We start from the raw sequence: 10,779 nt of genomic DNA, 5'->3' as shown, positions 1-10,779 counted from the left end.
CTTCTGAATGGGGAGTAACTGTAAGCTCTGTGTAAATATGTGGGGTGTTTGTCATTAATCAGGTTTACCTTCAGGTCACTGAACAGGCTGGCTTGTTGGGGACAACTTCCCCCTCCTTTCAAAAAAAAAGAGGACCTTATTACTTACTACTTTTCTTCTAGAGTATTCAGTATAGTGCCCCCCTCCCCCGGCCCCGGGCAGAGGTGCCTTTGTTCTTTTTTCTGCCCCTTGCTCTGTCTACTGTGGAAATTTTAAGCCTCTATATTTATAACTTAGATCCTTCCCCTGGCCAATTCTTCACATTTTATTGAATGGATCTCAAGTGCAACCTAAGGTTCATTGCCCCAGGGCCTGTAGCTCAGCAGGTGTTTGCAGAAGAGCCTGACTGGTTCCCAGTGCCAAAGCCATCCCGAAACTAGTTTTTATTTTATTTATTTAATTAATTTATTTTTTATTTGAGAGATAGAGAGTGAGAGAAAGCATGAGCAGGTAGAGAGGCAGATGGAGAGGAAGAAGCAGACTTCCCCACTGAGCAGGGAGCCTGATGTGGGGCTCGATCCCAGGACCCTGGGATCACGACCTGAGCCAAAGGCAGACGCTTAACTGACTGAGCCACCCAGGTGCCCCCGAAACTAGTTTTTAAATTAATTAACATTACGGGTAAATTTCCTCTTCCTTCTGGAAAACAGTACGACAGTATATCCTGGCCTCCTCTGTAGTTTTGTTGGGTTTGAATGACTAAGTTCTACTAATTGGGTGGGGGCTAAAATGATACACCCTGGGCTGGTCCTAAAACATGACTTCCTATTCTCTTTCCTTCCGATGGCAATTTTGGAAGCCAACCCAGTTGTTCCAAATGGCTGGGCTACATCATAGAAGCCTGGATCTGTAAATCAATGCTTGAATAAGAGTTACTGAAGATTGGTGCCCAGCTTGCTTCAAATTGTGAAGAGAGTGACAAAATAAACTTTTGTTGTATTAAGCCACTGAGATTTCAGTCATCAGGGCATAATCTAGCATAAGCTAAATAACACAGTTGCCCTGCCCAAGGCAGTTGGTACACAGAGCCTTCCTGTTCTTTGTGTTTATTCATTTTTTTAAAAAGATTTTATTTATTTATTTGAGAGAAAGAGAGCATGAGCAGGGGGAGGGGCAGAGGGAGAGGGAGAAGAAGCAGCCTTCCCGCTGAGCAGGGAGCCCAACATGGGGCTCAACCCCAGGACCCCAGGATCATGCCCTGAGCCAAAGGCAGATGCTTAACCAACTGGGCCACCCAGGCTCCCCTGTGTTTGTTCATTTTAAGTAAGTTTTTTTTGGTTGTTGTTTGTTTGTTTGGAGCAGTTCATTTTTGAGTAGTCTGCCCATATTTGGCCTATGGTTTCCTTCATTCTTACCTATCCCATTTCTTTTGTGCTTTTTACCAAGAAATCTTCATATTTTCTAGACCTTTAAATAGCACTCATTTTTCATTTTCTAAGATTGTTATGGATTTTTTTAAAAGATTTATTTATTTTAGAGCGAGCACGAGAGTACAAGCAGGGGGGACAGAGGGAGAGGGAGAGAAAATCTCGGGCAGACTCTGCTCTGAGTGTGGATCTTGACAATCTTACGACCCTGAGATCATGACCTGAGCTGAAACCAAGAGTCCGTTGCTTAACCAACTGCACCACCCAGGTGTCCCTGGATTTATTCTTTTAAAAAATATGTCTTGGAGTGCCTGGCTGGCTCAGTAGCTGGTGTGTGCCCCTTGATCTCAGGGTTTTGAATTTGAGCCCCACATTGGGTGTAAAGATTATTTAAAAATAAAGTCATTTTAAAAAAGTATCTTTTCTTTCCTTTAAAGGGATTTGGGAGAAGACAGGTTATGAATTTCGTCCATCAGGTTGAGCCATTTTTATTTCCTGTATTTATTATCAATTTGTATTTTACCTTCTGAGAGCTGTCGTTTTATATCTTTTGGCCAAATTTCTTATTGGTTTGTAGAAGGACTTTATTTATTACCTGTCCATTATGTGTTCTATTTTCTCCTATTCTCTAACTATCTTTTAAATTTTTTGTCATATATTCACATTTTATGATGTTCAGTCTCTTGGTCTTTTCCTTTATGGTGTTAGAAACCAAAATTCAACCAAAGAAATTTGAAGATCTAAACCCTTTTTTTTTTTTTTTAAGAATTTTATTTCTTTATTTGTCAGAGAGAGAGAGAGAAAGCATGCATGTGCAAGCACAAGCAGGGGGACAGGCAGGCAGAGGGAGAAGCTGGGTATCCACTGAGCAGGACTCCATCCTAGGACCCTGAGACCATGACCTGAGCCGAAGGCAGACACTTAACAGACTGAGCCACCCAGGCACCCCAGAAATTTGAAGATCTAAGTGACTTTATTAAGCATGATTCATGAATTGGGCAGCATCCCATCTATCAAGCAGAGGGGAGCTCAGAGGAGTTGTACAAAATGGAAGGTTTTTCTAGGAAGGAGGGTGGTACAAGAAGATACTTAGCAAAAGAAAAGAAAAGGTTTGTTTCAGGCAAGATAACCCTTCTTCCTTAGGGAGAAGATCAGGGGGTCTTATAATGCAGATTACCTCATCTTCCTTTGGGGTTTGGATAGGGCCTTGTGACTGATTTCTCACTGACATTGATCAGAAAATTCCCGAATGGCCAGTTAAGACTATGTATCTGGGAGAGGTTGGAATTGCGGTTAGGTTAGGTATTTATTAAGCCCGGGTTTGGTGATTCAGCCACACCATTTTATGCCTGGTCTTTTCTTTTTAATAAGTTTTTGGGTTTTGTGTTATGCTAAGGAATACTTTCTCCTATGTATGATTATTATTGCATTTTCTCTCATATTTTTCCCTAATGCTATACTTGTATGGCTTTATTTTTAGCAATTAAACTTTTATTCCCTCCAGAATCCAGTTGGTCTTTTTTAAGAATTCTGTAGCCATGTCAGTGAATTTATAGTAGTTGGGCTTCTTTAGATGGTAAGTAACAAAAACACACTCAAACTGGTTTTTAAAAAATAAGGAAATTATACATTGTAGGGGAGGAAAAATTATTTCCCTCTACCCTTCAAGGTCTCCTAGCTGGTCTAAGAATTAAATTGCCATGAGACAGGGGCGCCTGGGTGGCTCAGTCGTTAAGCATCTGCCTTCAGCTCAGGTCATGATCCCAGGGTCCTGGGATCGAGCCCCGCATCGAGCCCCGCATCGAGCCCCGCATCGAGCCCCGCATCGAGCCCCGCATCGAGCCCCGCATCATCGGGCTCCCTGCTCCGCGGGGAAGCCTGCTTCTCCCTCTCCCACTCCCCCTGCTTGTGTTCCCTCTCTCGCTGTCTCTCTCTCTGTCAAATAAATAAAATCTTTAAAAAAAAAAAAATTGCCATGAGACAAATTAACAGGAGAAAAAACCCAAAGTTTTATTATGTGCACATGGAAGCCCAATAATGAAATTGAGACCCAAAGAAATGACCAAGGTGGGCATTTTTTTAAAAAATTATTTTTACGGCAAGCAGTCTTTATACATTGTTGACAAAGAGACAATACATTTGTGAGGAATTGACAGGACAAAGAAAACTTGTGTTTGGGAGCTTAAATCAGTAAGGAGTTCTGAACAGAATTTGGGCTAAGGTAGTAAATTAGAAAAAGATAACAAAGTTGTTGTGGGGCAGTCTCATTGGGTGGAGGCCAGCAGAGCGGTGGTGAAAGAATTCACCCAAGACAGAACAAAGGAGATAGAAGTTTACTGAATACACAGCAAAGGAGCAGAGAGCAGGACAGCCTAGAGAAACTGCCAGGAGGCAGTGGGGGAGGGGGTGGGAGCTGTAGTTAAGGTGGGGGACTGAGGAGGTATGGGAATGTATACAGTTTTCCTTTTTTGGTACCTGTGCCTGGTTGTAAGTAGCCCATTGGTCAGTTAGAGCTTATGAATATTTTGAGGTGGGTCACCTGTTGGGCCTGTTTGCATTCAGCCCAGTAGTCACTGTGGGCCCTTTTACCTCATTCAGGTTTTCATTGCTCAATTTGGTTGCCTAAAAGTGGCCTCTACAGTTGGTTTATACAGCCTTCTCAGCTCTAATTCCCTATCTCTGATGATAAGGATGTCTCTTTAGCTCCTGGTACAGGGAGAGTGCCTTTCACATGGGAGATTTATTTCCTGCTTTCAGGAGGACAGAGGTGGTTCTGAGGGTCCTCCTTGCACAGGCTGTTTTTTAAAATAGTTTTACTTAGGGTGCCTGAGTGGCTCAGTTAGTTAAGCATCTGCCTTTGGCTCAGGTCATGATCCCAGGGTCCTGGGATTGAGCCCTGCACAGGGCTCCCTGCTTAGCAGGGAGCCTGCTTCTCCCTCTCCCTCTGTCTGCTGTTCTCCCTGCTTGTGCTCTCGATCTCTCTGTCAAGTAAATAAATAAAAAGAAAATCTTAAAAAAAATAAAATAGTTTTAGTTAGAAATAGTCAGTATGCCATTGTGGTACATTTGGGGGTGGTCTGTCCAGGTCCCCTACAACATCTATTAGAATGTCCAAAATGCAGAACACAGACAACACCAAATGCTAGCAAGGATGTGGAATAACAGGAACTCTCATTCATTGCTCCTGGGAATGCAAAGTAGTATAGATACCTAGGAAGACAATTTGGCAGTCTCTTACAAAATTAAACATACTTTACTATATGATCCTCCTTAGTATTTACCCAAAGATGATGAAAACTTACATCCATACAAAAACCTGCACATGGATGTTTATACTAGCTTGATGCATAATTTGCCAAAGTTTGAAGCAACCAAGGTGTCCTTCAGTAGGTAAAAGGATAAACAAACTTTGGTACTTCCAGACTATGAAATATTATTCAGCAATAAAAAGAAATAAGTTACCAAGCTATGAAAAGACATGGAGGAACTAAATGAAAGAAGCCAATCTGAAAATGCTACATATTGTATGATTCCAACTCTCTGACATTCTGGAAAAGGCAAACATGGCAAAAAGAGCAGTGGTTGCTGGGGGTTGCAGGGGTGGGAGGAATGAATAGGTGAAGCACAGAGGATTTTTAGGGCAATGGAACTATTTTGTATATTATAATGGTGGATTCATGTTATTGTACAGTTGTCCAAAGCCATAGAATGTACAATACCCAAGGTTAAACTTAATGTAAACTAAGGACTTTGGGTAATGGATCAATGTAATTTTGCTTTTTGCTTTTTTTTTTTTAAAGATTTTATTTATTAGAGAGAGAGAGAAAGAGAGAACATATACAAGCAGGGGGAGCTGCAGGCTGAGGGAGAAGCAGGCACCCTGCTGAGCAAGGAGCCCGATGTGGGACTCGATCCAGGGACTCCAGGATCATGACCTGGGCCAAAGGCTGACACTCAACCGACTGAGCCAGCCAGGCACCCGTCTTTTGCCCATTTTTCAATCAAGTTGTTAGTTTTCTTAAGTTTTAAGAGTTCTTTGTATATTTATGATAATACTCCTTTATCAGATGTGTCTTTTGCAAATATTTTCTCCCATTCTGTGGCTTGTCTTCTCATTCTCTTGACAGTGTCTTATGCAGAGCAGAAAATTTTAATTTTAAGGAAGGTCAACTCCTCAATAATACTTTCACAGATCATGCCTTTGGTCTTGTACTTAAAAAATCATTATCATATCCAGGTTCATCTAGATGTTTTTCTGTGTTATTTTCTAGTAGTTTCATAGTTTTGCATTTTACATTTAGGTCTATGACCCATTTGAAGATAATTTTTAGGGGGAACAATATAAGACCTGTGTCTAGATTAATCTTTTTGCATGAGGATATCCAGTTGTTCATTTGTTGAAAAGACTATCTTTTCTCCATCACATTGCCTTTGCTCTTTTGTCAAAGATAAGTTGACTACATTTATGCAGCTCTCTATTCTACTTAATTGATCTACTTGCCTATTATTTTGCCAAACCACACTGTCTTGATTAATGTAGCTTCACTGCAAGTCTTGAAATAGGGTATTATCAGTCTTCCAACTCTGTTCTCATCTAATACTGTGTTGACTATTCTGGGTCTTTTGCCTCTCCATATAAACTTTAGATTAGTTTGTCAATATCCACAAAATAACTTTCTGGGATTTTTATTGTGTTGAATCTATAGATCAAGTTGGGAAGAACTGACATCTTGACAATATTGAGTCTTCCTATCCATGAACATGAAATATCTCTCCATTTTTTTAGTTGTTTAATTTCATTCATCAGTTTTGTAATTTTCCTCATAGATCTTGTACATATTTTATTAGAGTTGTACCTAAGTATTTCATTGTTTTGGATGCTGATGTAATGGTATTGTGGGGTTTTTAATTTAAAAAAAAATTTTTTTAAGTAATCTCTATACCCAACGTGGGGTTTGAACTCACGACCCCAAGGTCAAGAGTCACATGCTCCACTGACTGAGCCAGCCAGGTGCCCCTGGTATTGTGTGTATGTGTGTGTGTTTTAAAGATTTTATTTATTTATTTGAGAGAGAGAGTGAGAGCGCAAGTGGGAGTGGGGGAGTGGCAAAGGGAGATGGAGAATGAGAAGCAGACTGCCCACTGAGCAGGTATGGAGCCCAAAGGGGGCTCAATCCCAGGACCCTGGGATCATGACCTGAGCTGAAGGCAGATGCTTAACCGACTGAGTCACTCAGGCACCCCGGTATTGTGTTTTTAATTTCAATTTCCACTTGCTCATTGCCAGTATATAAGAAAATGATTGAGGGGCACCTCGTGGCTCAGTTGGTTAAACAACTGCCTTTGGCTCAGGTCATGATCCTAGGGTCCTGGGATCGAGCACCGCATCAGGCTCCTTGCTCAACAGGTAGCCTGCTTCTCCCTCTCCCTGATATTCTGCCTGCTTGTGCTCTCTCTCTCTGTCAAATAAATAAATAAAAAATCTTAAAAAAAAGAAAGTGATTGAATTTTGCATATTAACCTTGTGTACTGCAACCTTGCTGTCATTGCATATTAGTTCTAGTTTTTTTGTCAATTCTTTTGTATTGTCTACTAGATGATCATGTTATCTATAAACAAAGACAGTTTGTTTTTTCCTTCCCATTCTGTATACTTTTTATTTCCTTTTCTTGTCTTATTGCATTAAGTTGGATTTCCAGAATGATGTTTAAAAGGAGTAGTAAGAGGGGACATATTTGCCTTGTTCCTGATCTTAGTAAGAAAGCTTCTAGTTTCTCACCATTGAGTATGATGTTAGCTGTAGGGTTTTTGTAGATATTCTTCATCAATTTGAGTAAGTTCCCCTTTATCCCTACTTTTCTGAGAATTTTTATCATGAATTGGGTGTTGGATTTTGTCAGATGCTTCTTTCTGCATCTGTTGATGATGTGGTTTTCCTTTTTTCGCCTGTTGGACTCCATTAATAGATTTTTGAATGTTGAACCAGCCTTGCTTAGCTAGGATATATCCCTTTTGGTTGTGTTGTATAATTCTTTTTATTTTTTTTTAAGTTTTATTCATTTAAGTAATCTCTACATGCAATGTAGGGCTTGAACTCATGACCCTGAGATCAAGAGGCTCACATTCTTCCAACTGAGCCAGCCAGGTGCCCCTAATTCTTTTTAAATATCAACTGCTTTATTATTGTTTCATTTAGAGTTTTAGGAGAATTTAATTTACATTGAGACAAATATTTATGTCTGTCTGTCTATTATCTCTTATCTATCTACAATTATACACAGATTATGTGGTAACTGTGGATTTTTTCTCTTTTAACTTTATAGAAAGTTCTTTATAAGAAGAGATAGTATGAGCACAGGTTGGCTCAGTTGGTTAAGCATCTGCCTTCAGCTCAGGTCATGATCCTGGCATCCTGGGATCAAGTCCTGCATCAGGCTCCCTGCTCTGCGGGGAGTCTGCTTTTCCCTCTCCCTCTGCCCCTCCCCCCTGCTCATGCTCTCTCTCTCTCTCTCTCTGACTGTCTCTCAAATAAATAAACAAAATCTTTAAAAAAATAAGAAGTGATAGGTTTAGGATTGAACTTCAGTTTTGTTTAGTTTTATACAAATATAGGTATTTATTAACTTTTTTTTTTTTTAAAGATTTTATTTATTTATTTGACAGAGAGAGAGCACAAGTAGGCAGAGTGGTAGACAGAGGGAGAAGGAGAAGCAGGCTCCCTGCTGAGCAGGGAGCCCGATGCGGGGCTCGATCCCAGGACCCTGGGATCATGACCTGAGCCGAAGGCAGATGCTTAACGACTGAGCCACCCAGGCGCCCCAGGTATTTATTAACTTTATATCATATTAATCTTCAGCTTCTCAAAACCATTTAAGAGTATCAGAAAATATGAAAACATTAATATATCAATATCATTAGTATTACTTTAATACCTATTAAATATTCATTAGAGCATTAAACTTTATTCAGAAAGTTTCAGCATATCAATTTTTGTAGATATACATAATTTTGTTTTTTTTTCTGAATCTCCATAAGAATGAAACTGGGATGCCTGGGTGGCTCAATCCGTTAAGCATCTGCCTTTGGCTCAGGTCGTGGTCCCAGGGTCCTGGGATCGAGTCCCTCATTCGCTCCTTGCGCAGTGGGGAGCCTGCTTCTCCCTCTGTCACTCCCCCTGCTTGTGTTCCCTCTCTCTCTGAAAAATAAATAAATAAAATCTTAAAAAAAAAACCCATAAGAATGAAACTTAGAAGGCTCTAGTGATTTAAATTATAACACATCTTAAGTATAAATCAATTTTTCTGTTCTTTGAGTGCTCTGCCACAATAAATGTAATACTATTGTCATGGAGAGCTGGCACTTAGTGTAGTAACTAGGAATTCATCTTTTGAGTAAAGGATTATGTTGAAATGCAAAATGATTGATTTAAAATAGTTTAATTTTATGTGTTTCTTTGATCTAAATATATTACATTCTAAAATTGAGGTTATAACTTCTTTATTTTATTTTTATTTTATTTTTTTAAAGATTTATTTGACAGAGACACAGCGAGAGAACACAGCAGGGGGAGTGGGAGAGGGAGCAGCAGGCTTCTGGTGGAGCAGGGAGCCGGATGTGGGGCTTGATCCTGGGATCATGACCTGAGCCAAAGGCAGACGCTTAATGACTGAGCCACCCAGGAGCCCCAAATCTTTTTTTTTTTTTTTAAGATTTTATTTATTTGACAGAGAGAGACAGCGAGAGCAGGAACACAAGCAGGGGGAGTGGGAGAGGGAGAAGCAGGCTTCCCGCTGAGCAGGGAGCCCGATGTGGGACTCGATCCCAGGACCCTGGGATCATGACCTGAGCCGAAGGTAGACGCTTAACAACTGAGCCACCCAGGTGCCCCTATTTTTCTTATTTTTAAAAAGTTTTTATTTTAATTCCAGTTAGGTAACATACAGTGTTATAGTAGTTTCAGGTGTACAATATAGTGATCCTACAATTCCATGCATCACCCAGTGCTCATCATGACAAGTGCATTCCTTAATCCCCATCACCTATTTACCCCATTCCCCCACCCACAACCCCTCTGGTAACCATCAGTTTGTTCTCCATAGTTAAGAGTCTGTTTTTTTATTTCTCTCTCTCTCTTCCCTCTGCTCATTTGTTTCTTAAATTCTACATATGAGTGAAATTATATGGTATTTATCTTTCTCTGACTTATTTCGCTTAGCATTATACTCTCTAGTTCCATCTATGTTGTTGCAAATGGCAAGATTTCATTCTTTTTTATGGCCAAATAATATTCCACTGAATATATATACATCACATCTTCTTTATCCATTCATCAATCGATGGACACTTGGGCGGCTTCCATTTCTTGGCTATTGTAAGTAATGTGGCTAAAAACATAGGAGTACACATATCCCTTTGAATTAGTGTTCTTTTATTCTTTGGGTAAATACCCAGTAGTGTGATTGCTAGATGGTAGAGTAGTTCTATTTTTAATTTTCTGAGGAACCTCCATACTGTTTTCCAGGGTGGCTGCACCAGTTTACATTCCCAGCAATCCTTCAAGAGGGTTCCCCTTTCTCTGCATCCTTGCCAACACCTGTTGTCCCTTGTGTTGTTTTTAGCCATTCTGACAGCTGTGAGGTGATATCTCACTGTAGTTTTGATTTGCATTTCCCTGATGGTAAGTGATGATGAACATTTTTTCATGTGTCTGTTTGCCATGTGTATGTCTTTGGAGAAATGCCTGTTCATGTTTTCTGCCCATTTTTTTTAAAGATTTTATTTATTTATTTGACAGAGAGAGACACAGTGAGAGAGGGAACACAAGCAGAGGGGAGTAGGAGAGAGAGAAGCAGGCTTCCCGCTGAGCAGGCAGCCCAATGTGGGGCTCGATGACCTGAGCCGAAGGCAGACGCTTAACGACTGAGCCACCCAGGTGCCCCTCCTGCCCATTTTTAAATTAGATTATTTGTTTTTTGGGTGTTGAGTTGTATAAGTTCTTTCTATATTTTGGATACTAACCTTTTATCAGATATGTCATTTGCAAATATCTCCTCCCATTCTGTAAGTTGCCTTTTAGTTTTGTTGATTGTTTCCTTCACTGTGCAGAAGCTTTTTATTTTGATGTAGTCTCAATAGTTTATTTTTGCTTCTGTTTCCCTTGCCTCAAGAGACATATCTAGAAAGAGGTTGCTATGGCCAATGTCAAAGAGGTTACTGCCTGTGATCTCTTCTAGGGTTTTTATAGTTTCAGGTCTCACATTTAGGTCTTTAATCCATTTTGAATTTATTTTTATATATGGTGTAAGAATGTGGTTTAGTTTCATTCTTTTGCATGTTGCTGTCCAGTTTTCTCAACACCATTTGTTGCAGAGAC

Source organism: Mirounga angustirostris, unplaced genomic scaffold (assembly GCF_029215605.1).
Source record: "Mirounga angustirostris isolate CCGP_5_RB_7025 unplaced genomic scaffold, mMirAng1.0.hap1 SCAF_9, whole genome shotgun sequence".
NCBI classification, from domain to species: domain Eukaryota; kingdom Metazoa; phylum Chordata; class Mammalia; order Carnivora; family Phocidae; genus Mirounga; species Mirounga angustirostris.
This window is presented reverse-complemented; position numbering follows the sequence as displayed.